A 17750-nucleotide genomic window follows, 5' to 3' on the forward strand; every position below is an offset into this window, starting at 1 on the left:
AGTCCAGAGCGTGGAGTGAATGTGGAGGGCAGTATCGTTCCAGACGCCGCTTATTGGCTGCTCGGAGCCATGGGTGGAGTACATCTGGAAAGAGTGTGGCGTGTATGCCAGTGGGGTTCCAAAAACGATTACAGGTGTACAAACTCCGCCGTCACAGCATCTAGACGGCAGCTTCTTCCGTCCAGATGGAAGGCAGCTCGTGGAGTCTGTGTGGAGCGGCGGATGCCGTTATACAGGGCAGCACCGTCGGTGAAATGAATTTCTACACATTGTACAAATATGTAGCAGTCTTCCTTTTTACCGACAATTCCAAATACCGATTCTGAATGAAAACGAAATAATAAACCCTATATAAAAAAATATTAAATTTTATTTATTTCTATTATATCTATATTATTTTTCCTAGACTGCGGATCTTTGTGCAAAATAAAAATTGTCTGCATCGATCGCAAGAGAGATGGAAACTATATGTACAAATTGAATGTTACGTTCTTCCCCCCTTGCCGTAATTTACTTTACAGTTACATTAAGAGTAAACCTACACATAAATCAATAAACTAGTAATACATTAATTATCCCCTAATACGTACAGTTACACGAATTAATATTCGGACGATCTAAAGAAGATGATAACTTTTTTAATATTGTACTATACGATTTGAATTTTTTGGGGGAGCTGGAACAATTAGTTTACTGCAGGATGTGAAAAGAAATTTTTTCAAAAAATGCATTTGGTCGGAATTGCAGAGAAAATACTAAAAGTTACATTTTACAACTTTTTCGCGCGGGCCTATATTGAAAATTTAAAAAGTACGTTTTGTAGGCCTGCGTAAATAATGTGCACTGTGAAAGTTTCATCGAAATCAGTTGACGCGGGAAAAAACGACAGGCCTTGAAAGATATAAGAATTCTTCGATGTAGGCTGAAAATCTGCGATTTTTACCATATTTAAACGTTTGTAGCTCATTGCAACGTCAACCGATTTTGACGAAATTTTCAAAATATGTTTAGTCGACACAGATCTACAAAGCGTATTTTTCAATTTTTCAATATGGGCCCACATAAAAAAGTTGTAAAATGCAACTCTTAGTATTTTTTCATACAATTCCGATCAATTGCAATTTTTGAAAAAATTTCTTTTCACATCCTGTAGTAAACTAATTGTTCCAGCTCCCCCAAAAAATTCAAATCGTATAGTACAATATTTAAAAAGTTATCATCTTCTTTAGAACGTCCGAATATTAATTCGAGTAATTGCAGTTCCAGTATAGCCTTTTTCCAGGATTGCAAGGGTGCGGGATTCGCCTCTTCTCATCTCTCGATAATAATACAAACACGGGGTTTCTCACTAGTTAGAAACGCTAGATAAAAGATCGATCTAGGGCCCCATCTCCCTCAAAGGTCCTATTTTCCGTTTACGAGGCGAAATTTGCATTAGTCGTCACCGTAATTTGCATTATTCGGAAGCATACAAGCTATTTTCATAGCTACATGCTGCCGAATAATGCCAATTACGCCTCGTAAACGAAAAAATAGAACTTTTGAGGCAGATAGTGTCCTAGATCGATCTTTTATCTAGCGTTTTTGACTAGTGAAAAACCCCGTGTTTGTATTATTATCGAGAGATGAGAATAAGAGGCGAATCCCGCACCCTTGCAATCCTGAAAACGAATCTACTTCCTTTTAATAAACTAAAGCAAGGATTTGAAACCAAGGAGTATGTTCGGTTGCAGGTAGCTACGGTATAAAGTTTAGTACCTTAACGGTATAAAAGGTCCAAATACATCTGGCTACATCGGCTGTGCTTCTTTCGGCTGGCTAAAAATCACTTTGTTGGGAGGTACATCTGGAAGGTCTTTAGCTGAATGTTTTATGACGGCCTCGCCTGTGAATTCGGACTCGCGCTTGTTCCTTCGCGCGGAGGAACAAGAAAACAGAAAATTATGAAAAAATTCATGAATATTTTACCGAATAGCATACACGACTGAGATTTTTTTCAAAATTTTTGGTTGCAAAATCGATTTTTAAACGAATCGGAAAACATAAAACTGCCGATTTTATATCGGTCTTCAGTTGACCACATTTATTTTATATTATTACGTTAGTTATGTCTAATCCTGATTATTAATGTGTATTTTTTCAGGTTTTTTTGATTATGGAAACATGTTTTATAAAAATTGAAAACCTCCAAACATTCGAAGAAAATGCATATTTTGTATTGAAGTGTTAGAGACTCCAGTTTTATAAAAATTCAGAACTTGGATATTATTGAAGGAACTGTTCTTAATTTTTTAGAGATTGCGTAGTCGTTAACAAAACAACTATGCGGCTGCGAATCTTCTGGACCCGAATCGAATCCCGCTGCTTCTGTTTCTTTCAGTAAATACTTGTTGCTTCGGGTTTTAATGAAAAGTTTAATCAAAAACATTTTTTAATTGTCTGCAGTCTACATTTATTTTCAACTTAAAGGACTGATGCAGTTCGCGCTGTCGACTTTCGCTGTCCACTTTCCGTAATTAAAAAAAAGGAAGCACAATTTAAGTTATGATTGCGAAGTGCAGAATAGTTTCGAGGTACTCGAAAATTCCGCTACAGCTGACCCTCCCTGCGTTCCCATATTCGAAAAGAAACAAACATAATTAAAATCATAATTCTAATTACAATATTATAGGACACAATATTAACATTAACGTATACTTATCTCTATTCATCGATGAGATTAATTCTTGAGCAAAATATAAATGCCTTATATCATATAAAAAACGATAAAAACGCTACGGAGAAAAGTTATAGAGAATAGCTATAGGTACATTTATGGTTGTTTAACGAAATAGCGTACCCGCCAAAATAAGAAACAAAGACTAAACGGCCTACATACAAGTTCGTAAACGCGTGCAAAGTTGATTGCTTGAAATTTTGCGTACGCGACGAACTTGCATACAAATTGCTTGTTGTTATTATAGAGATAAATGTCTATCACCGATAGACATGATGCGACTAGACTAGAATTTAATAGGTTGATGCCTATTTTATTCCTTCTTTTCGTCTTGATATCGGGAATCAATGACAATATCCTTTCGGCCTCGGCATTTGAATGTGGTAAACATCTGACAATTTTACACAGTCGACGCAAGTTCGTGAAACGAAGAACTTGTTCCGCGTTTTCTTGTTTGCAGATGTCTATCCACATATTGTCGAATGATAAATTCGACCATTAGTGTTTTTGGAATTCGGATGTTTTTAAAAAGATTTTTAAAACCGATGCTTTTACAGAGCATTTTGATTTAATTCGTCAGGTAAATTTCTACGGCACATTAATATTGAGACTAATATTGCCTCAAACCCAGAACCAGGAATGACAACGGGCAGAAGGTAATGCAGGCAAACGGAACATTTGCGTTGCACGTGGCACCGCTCGCAAAAACTCTCCAGAGAACTTTGTCCATTCTCGTTGGCCACGCATATTACGCGTCGCGCACACGGGCACATTCATTCTTTGTGTTCGTGTTGCATGTATACCTCTCGGAAATTCGTCGGCAACGCGTGACGTTCGCCGGAATTTTCCTGCGGGACCCATTATATGCGCATTTCCCTTTTTCGTCGGTCGAGTGCAATTGGACCGGGGATGGTCACATCAGGAAACAATTTCGAAAAACTGTTCCGAAAGGACCGTGACCAAACAGAGAAAACAATCACGTAGCAATGTTACCGTCTCTTTGTTGGAATGCCTGTGTTTCTGACTTTTAGTTCCCTGCACGTATTGCGAGTGTGCGAAAGTATTGTTTACACCGACAGAAAAAATTCAATGAAAATCGTGACTGAGATTGTTGGATTATTTTTATACATTGGAAGTACTAAAATCCAAGAAAACATGCATATATTAGCCGAAAATTTTAACATTTTTCAGTCGATTTCAGTACAAGAAATATGTGGTCTAATCGATGAAAGAAGTTGTTTCTGTATTTCTTTTTTTTATATATTCATGTATGAAAGTGGACATTTACGAAAACATCTGCAGCGTAATGATTCCTAAAGAAATTATATGGACGTATATTAAGATCATATTAGTTATTGTAAGAAATCTAACATATTTTTATACATACACAATTGTGAAAGTGAACATTTTCGATCGTATTGGTCTAACATTTTTATTTTACATTTGTTACAGGTAAGGAAGCAAGAAACTTACAAGATTATGAAGAAAATAGGTGTCCTTCTTTTGCAGAAGCTGTAACATGTCCAAATCGATGTCATGAGTCAAAAAGTTTGCAAAGTCGCAGACATTTATCTCATTAAATTAATACACCAAACACGATATAATTTGAGCTGTATTTAATTGTTTAATTCTGGCCTGGGCAACTAGTGCTCCTGATGGCACGCAAACATTTATCAGTATAAACGAAGTGCAAATGAACATTTAGCTGTATTGTTGCTGCGAATTTCGCTACGAAAGCAATGATTAAATTGATCCGGATCGCTGGCAATGCAGAAGGGCCGTCAGATCGCATCTTCTGTAAATTGATTCGGGTGCAGAAACTAGTCTCGTGAACTCGAGCCATCCGTCGCGACGTTTTAGCGACCAGATGCCGTTAATGATCGGCACTTTCAGTACACGCGTGAGAGTGCAAGTTTCATCTTCCCTCTTTCTCTCTGCTCTTCTCGGCCGCTCGAAATCCCTCGAGACGTGGCCGAACATTTTTCTCCGCGATTAAATCCATCGAATTTGTATGGTAATTATGATGTACGCCGGCCGCAATTAAGGACTGGAATTAACTGGCCCCTCGGAGCCAGCCCAGAGGGCACCGAAAACGTCCCGGCTTGACGTTTAATTGATAGTTCGGCGAGAAGTTTTAATGACTGCGTCCAAACGACGCGACGGGACCGCTGCCTGTTTCTGTAAAACTCAAACGCGATTTCCGCAATTATGCGCGCTTTCTCCTCTCGTGTCATCGTTCGTCTTATCCGTGTAGCAAAATAAAGAGTTACAAGTGCCCTTGAAACAAATTAAATTACCGGTGTGACGTGCCATGATGGTGATAGACATTTATCTCTATAATAACAACAAGCAATTTGTATGCAAGTTCGTCGCGTACGCAAAATTTCAAGCAATCAACTTTGCACGCGTTTACGAACTTGTATGTAGTAGGGCTGTAACTTTTCCGAAGCTTCGAAGGATTCGAAGGAACGAAGGGAACTTCGAAGTTTCGAAGTTTCGAAGTTTCGAAGCTTCGAAGTCTTCCAAGTGCTAGAAATTTCAAAGTCTTCGAAACGTATGAAGTTGTAACTTGTCACGATTTTTGATAAATAAAAATATTAACTTTCAGTCACCGGTGACTGACACTGAACTTTCCGTTTTGATTTTTCGTAATTAAATTAAATTTAAAAGAGTGCATTTTATTAATAAATTTCGGGATCATATCACGAATGTACTTAAAAAATAATACTTTGCAAACAAAATTTTAATGAGTTTTATTAAATTCGGTGAAATTGGATATCGCGGACTAAATGAAAAGAAAGGCAAGACAGGCTTGGCGCTTGACAGAACTCACGTATTCAGTAGGACTGTAACTTTCCTTCGACCTTCGAAGGATGGTAGTATGTAGGCCGTTTAGTCTTTATTACTTATTTTTGCGGGTACGCTATTTCGTTAAACAACCACAAATGTATAGCTATTCTCTAATGACAGCTATCGATGAATAAAGATAAGTATATGCTAATGTTAATATTGTGTCCTATAATATTGCAATTAGAATTATGATTTTAATTATGTTTGTTTCTTTTCGAATATAGGAACGCAGGGGACCAGCTGTAGCGGAATTTTCGAATACCTCGGAACCACGACCAAAAACATAAAGGATAATTTAGAAAAAACAAATAAGTTTGTGGTTACTATTAATATTTTATTCCGCACTTTGCAATCATAACTTTAATTGTGCTTCCTTTTTTTTAATTACAGAAAGTGGACAGCGAAAGTCGACAGCGCGAACTGCATCAGTCCTTTAAGTTGAAAATAAATGTAGACCGCAGACAATTAAAAAATGTTTTTGATTAAACTTTTCATTAAAACCCGAAGCAACAAGTATTTACTGAAAGAAACGATTAGCAGCGGGATTCGATTCGGGCCCGAAGATTCCCCGCCGTATATGTAGTTGTTTTGTTGACAACCACCCAATCTCTAAAAAATTATGAAAAAATTAAGAACAATTGCTTCAATAATAAGTAAGTACTGAAACTAAGTTTGTTAGGTTTTCAATTTTTTAAAACATGTTTCCATAAATCGAAAAACCTCAAAAAATACACATTAATAACACTGTCCAACAAATTTCAACTTTTTTTGTGATTTCAATATACTGTTGGGTCCTTCTTATAGAGTTTTTTGCGCTGATTCCGAATCTGGTTTTAATTTTTTTCCTATACGTCCAGTTTTTGAAAATCATGGCTTTGAAAAAAAAACATATTTTTCAACTTTAAACAAATATTGTGATGTTATTATAAAAGGTATTGAATTGTTGTTTACAGCAAACGATTCTGTAGACTTTCCCGAATACAGTGATATCCAATATTAATACATTATGATTGTTTAAACATGTTTAAAGAATGATTAAAGACGGAGATGCACCACTTTTGCACCAATTTTTGCGGATATTTTCGAATTTATCTCAAAAAATAAGGGTCCAGCGAAAAATTGAACTATACCACGCGAAAGAGCAGACTTTTATCTTGAGAAACCCCCCTGTGAAGTTTGCATGGTCGACGTTTTTACCGAACCAGAAAGCAAAATATCTTCGCCCGACATGCGTTGACGCCAGTGGTGCTCTTCCACTAGCGCGGTCGTTCGTCGGGATACGGCGCGGCGCGCTGCGGTGAAACGGCGCGTGGCTATAAGCGCGCAATTATGTCAGCTTACTTAAATGTAATATTTTATTAAATGTTATATTATTGTTATTTATTATTCATTAGTATATTTATTCTGTATAAATTATTTTTGTATTTTTTAATGTTAGTCTCTCGTTTATAGTATATTTAATACAAAAAATACCTTTTGTAACAAAATAATAATTTATTCACACACTACACTATTACACTATTTACAATGCTAATATATATGTGTACACTATTCAGATATAATACACTACTAAAATACGTATATTATATACACAACAACTAAAATACTATAAATAACTATAAATGTTTTTTATGAAGTTTTGTACGTAGCAATGCAGATTTGAAATGCTTGACACGACTGATTTCAACAAACACAAAGCCGAAACTGAACTCTGGCATCAGTTTTCTTAAGAACCAACACGATACATATTTTGAAATAAATGACGGTCTACGGACAACGGAATACATACAATGTAAGGAAAGTCTGCAATGCGGTGACTGAAAAATTTTATTTTCAGTAATTGTCGTCTTATCTATGTATTGTAATTATAGTGCCAATGAACACTCGAGATTCTTCCGAGTAAAATAAGTCCAAACACAATATAAACGGGACTATTTTTATTGACTTAAATATATAATTAAAATAGTTTGCTCCATATTAAATCGATATAGTGTATTATATCTGAATAGTGTACACATATATATTAGCATTGTAAATAGTGTAATAGTGTAGTGTGTGAATAAATTATTTTTTTGTTACAAAAGGTATTTTTTGTATTAAATATACTATAAACGAGAGACTAACATTAAAAAATACAAAAATAATTTATACAGAATAAATATTCTAATGAATAATAAATAACAATAATATAACATTTAATAAAATATTACATTTAAGTAAGCTGACATAATTGCGCGCTTATAGCCACGCGCCGTTTCACCGCAGCGCGCCGCGCCGTATCCCGACGAACGACCCCGCTAGTGGAAGAGCACCACTGGCGTCAACGCATGTCGGGCGAAGATATTTTGCTTTCTGGTTCGGTAAAAACGTGGACCATGCAAACTTCACAGGGGGGTTTCTCAAGATAAAAGTCTGCTCTTTCGCGTGGTATAGTTCAATTTTTCGCTGGACCCTTATTTTTTGAGATAAATTCGAAAATATCCGCAAAAATTGGTGCAAAAGTGGTGCATCTCCGTCTTTAATCATTCTTTAAACATGTTTAAACAATCATAATGTATTAATATTGGATATCACTGTATTCGGGAAAGTCTACAGAATCTTTTGCTGTAAACAACAATTCAATATCTTTTATAATAACATCGCAATATTTGTTTAAAGTTGAAAATATGTCTTTTTTTAAAACTCCATTTTCTCAAAAACTGGACGTATAGGAAAAAAATTAAAACCAGATTCGGAATCAGCGCAAAAAACTCCATAAGAAGGACCCAACAGTATATTGAAATCAAATTTGGTGTTGGACAGTGTAATCAGGATGAGAAACAACTAATAATATAAATGTGGTCAACTGAAGACTTTGATATAAAATCGGCAATTTTATGTTTTCCGATTTGTTTAAAAATCGACTTTGCAACCAAAAATTTTGAAAAAAATCTCGGTAGTGTATGCTATTAGGTAGAATATTCATGAACTTTTTCATAATTTTCTGTTGAACATGTGACGTGACTAAAAATCAATTTGGATGGACACTTTTGACCATCTTATCCGGCTAACGAAACCATTATTTAAAAAATGCAAAATATATTTCTGTTTACGTCATTAAACCCGTTTTTTCTACAAAAATGTAGTCCTAATTTCTCTTCGATATCTCTTTGAGATCAAAAGTTATAGAAAAACGTGCGCCGCGTCGCGCTGTGCCAGGATTCAAATGCGCCGCACAGTGGGGTATTTGGCCTGTTTAGCGCGCCAAAAGTCGAAATTTTTACTTTGTTCAAAATGACTAAAACTTTTTACCCATGTACCTGAATATATATGCAAGTAATCTACAATAATATTTTTCCATAAACGGTAGTATTTAGTAACCTATAGATACTTGAAAGTAACATATTCTCGTGACCGAGAGAAGCATGGAAAAACTTGTGTTAAAGAAATGATCTTTCTCACAAGTTTAGTGTATCAAATCGAGATAAAAACATACCTAGGATGTAAAGGAAGGTTTATAGAGTAATTTTACTGCTTTTTGTTTTATACTCTTCGGTGGTTTTGATAGAATAAACAATTAAAAGTGATATAATTTTTTTTTCAGAAAATTACTATGTATTATGTAATAACTTTTTTTCTCCGCAAAACACCCCTCTAATTTTTTTAGGGGTTAATCATTAGACATTGCTTTAAACAATCGTGAAAAGTTTGCGTGCGATCTCGTGCTGGAACATACCTTTTTATGCGATTTAGATCAGTATGGCATGAACCGACCGTATATCATATGACTGATAATGATGAAATAACTGAGCTGTAGGTGATAGATACTTGGAAGTAAATGAAGGAAAATGAAAGTCATTATTGCTAGAATATTAATTTATATTATAAAAAAAAATTAATAAAAATTAATTAATATTTATAATATATTTTTTTTTTTACGAAAAAATGTTTGAAACAAAAGTTTAACAGTATTAACCTCAATATAAACTTCAATATATAAAACTTCGAAAAAATTTTGTTTAAAACAAAAAAACAAGGTCGCTTCGATTTTTTAAACATTAAGTTGTATTTTTGATTTGATAGTGTTGTAGCTGGTGTTAAGACGAATTCAACGATATATAATAGTATGACCTTCACACTATTAATAACGTCGCAATAGTTTTGGCGCGCTAAACAGGCCAAATACCCCACTGTGCGCCGTCTCCAAATTCCGGCTTTCCGACTCACTTTCGAAACTTCGGTAACGTGAAAACCGGAGGAACGCGTCGGCGTAGATCAGTCGAGTAGGTAGTTCACACGGACAGAGTAGAGGTACGTTTGTTTGTGTAGCGCGCGTGCAATCGAACATGCACCAACACGGGCAAGCGCGGTCGACACCGCTCACGGATACGACGATACGTCAGGGAAGGGGAAACTGCCGTTCAGTTTTCAGCAGTTTTCAGTTATTCTCTCAACTCTCAACAGTTCTCAAGTTCTCGTTCGCTTAGCTCGGTCGTAATATCTGTGGTTGTCAGGAGGACGCCGCCGCATGTCACATTGTACTTTCACTTTCGAGATATTGTCGTTTAAAGTTTTGATCACTAATGCTTTGACAAGGACATTGGTTAAATTGTATTATTTTTTCGAGCCTTTTGAATTGATTTTCGTGACGTTTTTTCTGGTAAATACCTAATCCTACACTATAAAGTTCAATAAATGCATAAACTGAAATTTTTTGAAATTGTGACATGCAGCGTTTTTCTTGACACAATCACAGATATATTTACATAGCTTCGCTCTGTGGTTACACGTTACACTCGCGAGTGCGGTCTGCGTTGCGGCATTTGACTATTTGACTATTTATTAGATTGACTTGCTTGGATTATGTGATTACGTGGATTACTTGGATTACGTGCACTACGTGGAAGGAAGGAAGAACGGAAGGTATATGTACATATTTATATTGGTTGATCGGTTTCATTTTGCTCAAATGTCTCCCAGAATCTTCGCGTGAAAAAGCGTGAGAACGCTTGTCGGCACACCACGCGACAGTGCCATTTGCCATCACGTATGAGGTGCTACGGGGCGAGTATGTTCACTTCAATGTAGAGTCCAAAATAGTAAATTGTTTGTTTCTTTATCACTTTATCACTCTCTTTTCATTATCATTATTATCATTTATCACTTTAAACAAATCCAACACAATTCAGCTTTGGCCCATTCAGATTAGAATTAGCTTAGCAATATTCTAAATCGGCAAAATGATGGCTTAAACCAATTCAGTAAGGCAAGTATTTAATCTTCTTCATTTGCTTCACATCATCGAATTTTTTTATTTCTGGTAGTACATTCTTTTGTTTGTAGTTCAACTTTAATCGATTTTTTATAAATATCATTGCAATGTTTGAATCAGTTAGGTATATTAGTTGATGAAAAACGTCAGAAGACCTTTTGTAATTGTAGCACCGGAAATTAGAAAATTCGTTGAGATGAGCAATAAGCGAAGAAGATTAAATACTCACCTTTACTCACTGTGTAATTGAAAATCTAATTTACAGAACGGAGGATAAATATAATGTGCTATTCAGGGAAGGAGGAGAAGGAAGCTGCGGCAACCGTGGAAGAGGAAGACCTCTAATTTTTCACGTGGTACGTATATCTAATTATGCCATTCAACACACATGCATATATTGTACATTACTGATTTTCTTTGTATTTTTTAGGTATCCCACCTATGCCAGAACGTGCTACGGGCCACAAGTTTTGGGAAGCAGAGGCAACAACGTGTAATAATCACAATATACAGGGTGTTCCGTTTAAATACGAACACCTAAATATCTCTTCAGGTTATTGTGATGCAAAAAATATTTGTTACGTAATGTGCATGGTGTCAATGGACCAAATATCTGGCACACCGTGCACATTACGTAACAAATATTTTTTGTATCACAATAACCTGAAGAGATATTTAGGTGTTCGTCCAATAATAAAGCATAGTAATAATAAAAAATTATAATATTTATTATATATATATATATATATATTCCTCGTGTCATTGTCCATGTGTCTTTACCAACTCCCTGCGGCGTATTAAAAAATAAGAAAAAGTAAATTTTCTTTTCCCTTATACGACACTTTGTCTTTTTTTGCATGGGGACATTTTAATCTTAGCTTCCATCTCTTGCAATCGATGCAGAGAATTTTTATTTTGCACAGATTATTTTTTTTTTCGTTTTCTCTCCTTGCATGTGACTGAATATTCATTCAAAAATCAGTATTGTCGGTAAAAAGGAAAACTGCTACATATTTGTACAATAGAAATTTACTTTATCGACATCTGCCACATTAGTGCGATCTGCCCTTACCGACGGCGCTGCCCTGTATAACGGCATTCGCCGCATTAATCAGTGCGACCGTGCTGCCATCTTGCGGGGAAGCGGAATCCAGGATAGAGTGGCGTTCCAGCTGGACTGCATTCCGCGTGGGCTGCATCCAGACGGTTCTAGGTGGAGTCTACCTGTAATCGTTTTCGTCACTTCACGTGGAGTCCGTCGTGCTATCAGGGATGTGCCAAGATCGTGTCCAGGGAACACTACGAGCCCTCACGCGCATTTGTGGCGTGGCCACAATCTAGTCATCGTGTGGCCTGGACAGCTCGAGTGGGGTTCTACCACTGTACGTGACCGTTTGGTGGCGTGGACACAGTGATGCCAGAATCATGGGTCGTGGGTTTTTTCCCCTCCGCTCGCTCAGCCGACTCAACCCCCCACTCTGACGCACCGTCGTCGCCAGGTTGCTTCTACTGCGCACGCGCTACACGAACGTATCTCTACTCTGTCCGTGTGAGTGCCTGTTCGATTGCACGCGCGCTACACACACCAGCGTACCTCTACTCTGTCCGTGTGCACTGCTTGTGCGCTTGCGCCAGCCACAATCTATTTTTAGCACTCTCCATCCACATCCACGCCTGCTTGACGGAAACGAAACTGATTCTGAAATTCGGCCGTCGAGCCGTCGCGTCGAGCGTATCAATCGCAATCTGGAGCTAGCCTTCGAGTCCCCGCGTGCAGCGAGTTTTATTTTTATTTTTCATTACTTTTTTAATTACATTTTTTAACCTTCCAAAAAATTTAAATATATATTATATGTATATTCGTAAGTTTGAACCCTTTATCTCAACCAGGAGGGTAGTGAAAGGGTAAAAACTAATTATTCGTTTTTCCCACATTTTCCCTATTTAATGGTATACTTAAAAATTCTAGAAAAATTCTACAAAATTGTAGATATTATTCCTTATGATTGTGAATTTTTCAGATTTTTTGCAAATAGTAAGTATGAAAAATCGTATAGCCGGATATAAGATGGTCAAAAGTGCTCATCCAAATTAATTTTTAATCACACCATGTTCAATAAAAAATTACGAAAAAATTCATGAACATTCTGCCTAATAGCATACACGCGATTGAGACCAATTTCAAACTTTTGGTTGTAAATAGCCAATGGGTATAGCCGGATAAGATAGTCAAAAATGCCCTTTATCGATGTGCCATTCGATAGAACACCAAGAAAAAACATACTGTGCAAAATTTCAACCCTGTATCTCGATCGGGAGGGTAGTTATATATGGGGTAAAATCGAAAAGTCAGTTTTTGGCCTATTTTCCCTAGTTAATGACGTTTAGAAATTCTGAAAAAAATCTGACACATGTCAAGAACCCAAATACATACTTTGCAATTAGTTTCAGATTTTTGAAAGGGAAATCCTGCTTGTAAAAAATCAAAAACCTCAATAAAATCGAAAATATGCAGATTTCACATGGAAGTTCTAGAGTGTCCACATTTGTATTTTTACAGTAGCAGTATATTGTTATAAGTATTGTTCATGAATTTTTCCAGATTTTTCTGTTTGGTGCGCTGTTGTTAAAAAAAATAAAAACCGAATTTTTCGACGTTTTTTCCGCGAAGAACTAAGCTAACCTTAAAATTGTTACGTTCTATTTATTCTGTAAGTCTATCAGGCTCTGATAAACCTTGAGCATTCTACAGAAGCAATTAAAAAATGAAATCAACTTAATTAATATTTCTACAGTATAGACATTACATCTAGAAATATAAATCACGTTTCCAACAATTCAGTTGGCTCAGCGCGTTAGGCGTTCGATTGTGGACCGGCCTATGCTAGGTTCGCGCCCGTTGTTAGGTGTATTTTTTTTATTTCATCTCAATTCTCTTCTTTTTTTATATCTAACTTCACACTAGTCAAGGATATTTTTCTAGAATTCTTTTAAAAGCAATATTAAGAAATTTAAAAAGTATTTTAAGGTAAAATACACCAAATATAGTAGTTGTGTCTAACAGAGTCGTAAGGCGAGTAAAGAAAAGAAAAGGTAAACGTATAAAGGTGAACAAAGGTAAAAGTTAATGAAACATCAAAAGTTTGTCATTCTAAATATGCTTTTATAGATCCGTTAGTTTATTGACAAGTATCGGAACATCTGCTTTCACTGTGAAATATTTCATTAGCAACCCTGAGTGGTACATACACAACAATTGCTGTTCCGCATAAGAGACGAGGTACCAAATTGAATGCCTCAAAAGAAGTAAACAACAATAGAGCCATTTCTACAACTTGAATTTCTTTCTTGTCTCTATAACAAAGTATTTAAAACTCGAAGACACATAAATGGAATTACTGCTGAAAATGTCGAGTACTGCCAGAAGTTCCTCCAATTTTCAACATAAATAAATCTTTCAATTCATCGATAAAATAAAATATGCTTTACAGAAAACACGATAAAATGAAACTGAGTGTTACGTCCCGCGATCTAAATTTGTTGCTTAAAGCAACAAAGGAGCTCGCGGATCAAGACGCTAATAATTAACTCAGCTTTTGAGTCCACACGGCGAGTCTAACCGTGTCTAACTCGGGTCACGACGCTACGGGTTCCCTACGGTTTACAGATAGCACTCACCGGATCTTGACCTAGACAATAACGATACTAGCCGCCGCTCTCGTAAGATGATCCTTCCGGGCTCCGTTCGCCTTGGGTGAGTCGGGCGTGTCACGCGCTCGGCCGGCAGATAAGAAGATCGGTCTCGAGCGAGGTCGAGGGTCGGACCCTGACCTAGTCAACGGCGATACTGGTCGCCGTTCTCGTAATATGAATCCCCCAGCCTTCGTTAGTCTTGGGGAGCCGGGTAGGCAGCGTGCTCAGCTGACTGATAGGAGGATCGATCTCTGACGAGATCGATAGGCTGCAGCGAAAGTCGAACAGGTGCCCTCCAAGGAATCTGCTCCTTCTGGATCGGAACGATGCGAACTTTCCCTGTGAATGTCGTATCGCGAATGATTATCGGAACTCCGCGCACACCGATGACTCTAGCGAATTCGTCTTTGACGGCCTCTTCGCGGAAGTAGTCGCGGAGGAGCTTCTTCAATTGGTACTTACGCCCGGCGCGACGAGGCATGTGGTATCGTGCGGGTAACAAGCGTGAATTTACGTTAGTGGAAACAATAGCTGGCTTCACACAGAATCCGTAGATTGTACCGAGCTACCTGATGGGCTCTGTCACACAATATACAGGGTGTCCCAAAATTCGTGAAAATCCCGAAAGGGGGTGGTCCCTGAGACCATTCTAAGAGACATTTTCCTTTGCACCAATGTCAACTGCGGCTTTGTTTAGGAGTTATTAACGAAAAACACGGACCAATCAGAGCGCGTCCTGGCCCGCCGCGCCGCGCCGCGCCGGCAAGCGAGTGTCGGTGGTACGCCGTGACATCGCAACGAACAAGAGTTTCTCGATAATGTGAATCCTCTCCGATTTCGATGAGCTTTGGATACGTTGTCCAGACCATGATTCTGAACAACATTTCTCTTTAGACTTTTTGGCGATCGGCTTTAGTTTACGAGATAATCGTAAAAAAAGAGAAGAAGCAGAAACTGATTGAATTAAAAACTCACGTATTCAGCCGTAAAACCATTTGCTGCTTCGAAATGTGTGTCACTGGGTCACTCGGTGACGAACTGCACAGATGTCTTCAGGTACACGGCAGTACCGAAAGCCAAGGGACGTACGGCCAGGTCGACGAACTGCACAGCCGGTGGTAGAAGGCCTAAGGGATGCGCGGTCAAGTCGACGATCCAGAATTTAACTTTCACTTTCGAATCGATAAATAATTCGTATGTTTATTTTACACAGATGCCTTGAAATTTTTCCACACTCACAATCACTGTTCACATGCTGCACAAATCACAACAATCAGGTAATGCAATCACTAGACTGCGGATTTCATGAATTTGTAGCAAATATGAGTAGGTGCATTTTAATACAGTAGAGAGATTAAAATAATTTCAAAACACCAATGTATTATTTTCAAATTCTTGAAATGATCACAGTAAGAATCAAATATCTGTCTGGCTCCCCTGTCCCTTGTAATAGCGGCAGCCAACATTCATTTTGCATAAAGATTCGCGTTCTAGTGATTAGTTTAAATATCACTGTCAAAAAAACAGCTAATACATAGCAACCGTTAGCTTTGAATTTACAAGTCTTTGGAGATGTTCTCTCTACCGCGGCTCGAACGACACTGATTTTCCGCAAGATTTTTCTAAAGAATTTAGGAAGGGCATTTAGAGTGTCGAAATTCGAAATGCACGCTGTAGCACGAGAACGACGGGACGGTTGGACGAAAAACAGGAGACGAGAAGGACCGCTTTAAGACTTATGGCAATCACATGTTTAGGTTTTCCTGTAGATTGGTACGCAGAGTCGATGGGTAACCGTTCGAAAACGTCGTCTGTCCTTCTTTTAGAAAGTTTCTTAAGGAAGGTATAGGACAATAGGGATGCTACGCTGACCTGACATTTTTACCCCTTGCTGGGTAAAAGGACGGATGACGTTTTCGAACAGCTACCCATCGACTCTACGTACCAACCTGCAGGAAAAACTAAACATGTGTTTGCCACAAAGCTTACAGCGGTCCTTCTCGCATTCTGTTTTTCGTCTAACCGTCCCGTCGTTCTCGTGCTACAGCGTGCGTTTCGAATTTCGACACTCTAAGTGCCCTTCCTAAATTCTTTAGAAAAATCTTGAGGAAAATCAGTGTCGTTCGAGCCGCGGTAGAGAGAACATCTCCAAAGACTTGTAAATTCAAAGCTAACGGTTGCTATTAGCTGTGTTTTTGATAGTGATATTTAAACTAATCACTAGACTGCGAATCTTTATGCAAAATGAATGTTGGCTGCCGCTATTACAAGGGACAGGGGAGCCAGACAGATATTTGATTCTTACTGTGATCATTTTAAGAAGTTGAAAATAATACTATGGTGCTTTGAAATTATTTTAATCTCTCTACTGTATTAAAATGCACCTACTCATATTTGCTACAAATGCATGAAATCCGCAGTCTAGTGATTGCATTACCTGATTGTTGTGATTTGTGCAGCAGTACAAGGGATATGGCAATTATTATTAGTGCATAACTATGTGTTGACAAATGTGAACAGTGATTGTGAGTGTGGAAAAATTTCAAGGCATCTGTGTAAAATAAACATACGAATTATTTATCGATTCGAAAGTGAAAGTTAAATTCTGGATCGTCGACTTGACCGCGCATCCCTTAGGCCTTCTACGACCGGCTGTGCAGCTCGTCGACCTGGCCGTACGTCCCTTGGCTTTCGGTACTGCCGTGTACCTGAAGACATCTGTGCAGTTCGTCACCGAGTGACCCAGTGACACACATTTCGAAGCAGCAAATGGATTTACGGCTGAATACGTGAGTTTTTAATTCAATCAGTTTCTGCTTCTTCTCTTTTTTTACGATTATCTCGTAAACTAAAGCCGATTGCCAAAAAGTCTAAAGAGAAATGTTGTTCAGGATCATGGTCTTGACAACGTATCCAAAGCGCATCGAAATCGGAGAGGAGATAGTTTAGATAGTACATCGATCGATTTACAATTACAAGTTACTTATCTCGTAAACTAAAGCCGATCGCCAAAAAGTCTAAAGAGAAATGTTGTTCAGAATCATGGTCTTGACAACATATCCAAAGCTCATCAAAATCGGAGAGGGTTCACATTATCGAGAAACTCTTGTTCGTTGCGATGTCGCGGCGTACCACCGACACTCGCTTGCCGGCGCGGCGTGGCGCGCCGGGCCAGGGCGCGCTCTGATTGGTCCGTGTTTTTCGTTAATAACTCCTAAACAAAGCCGCAGTTGACATTGG

General features: G+C 37.8%; 2 long non-coding RNA genes across 2 annotated transcripts in view; both read left to right on the forward strand.

Moving 5' to 3' along the window:
* The window catches only part of LOC143210458 (uncharacterized), a 325244-nt gene extending 313774 nt beyond the window's left edge, over positions 1-11470 (forward strand). Inside the window, exon 3 of the long non-coding RNA XR_013009255.1 lies at positions 11248-11470. This is a non-coding gene — a long non-coding RNA (uncharacterized LOC143210458). The remainder of the gene's footprint in view (positions 1-11247) is intronic.
* Positions 9-6105, forward strand: LOC143210507 (uncharacterized). The gene is made up of 2 exons (XR_013009265.1): positions 9-249; positions 4169-6105. It is a non-coding gene; the product is annotated as an uncharacterized LOC143210507 (long non-coding RNA).
* Positions 11471-17750: the final 6280 nt, after the last annotated feature.

This window comes from Lasioglossum baleicum, chromosome 7, assembly GCF_051020765.1.
Source record: "Lasioglossum baleicum chromosome 7, iyLasBale1, whole genome shotgun sequence".
Taxonomy (NCBI): Eukaryota; Metazoa; Arthropoda; class Insecta; order Hymenoptera; family Halictidae; genus Lasioglossum; species Lasioglossum baleicum.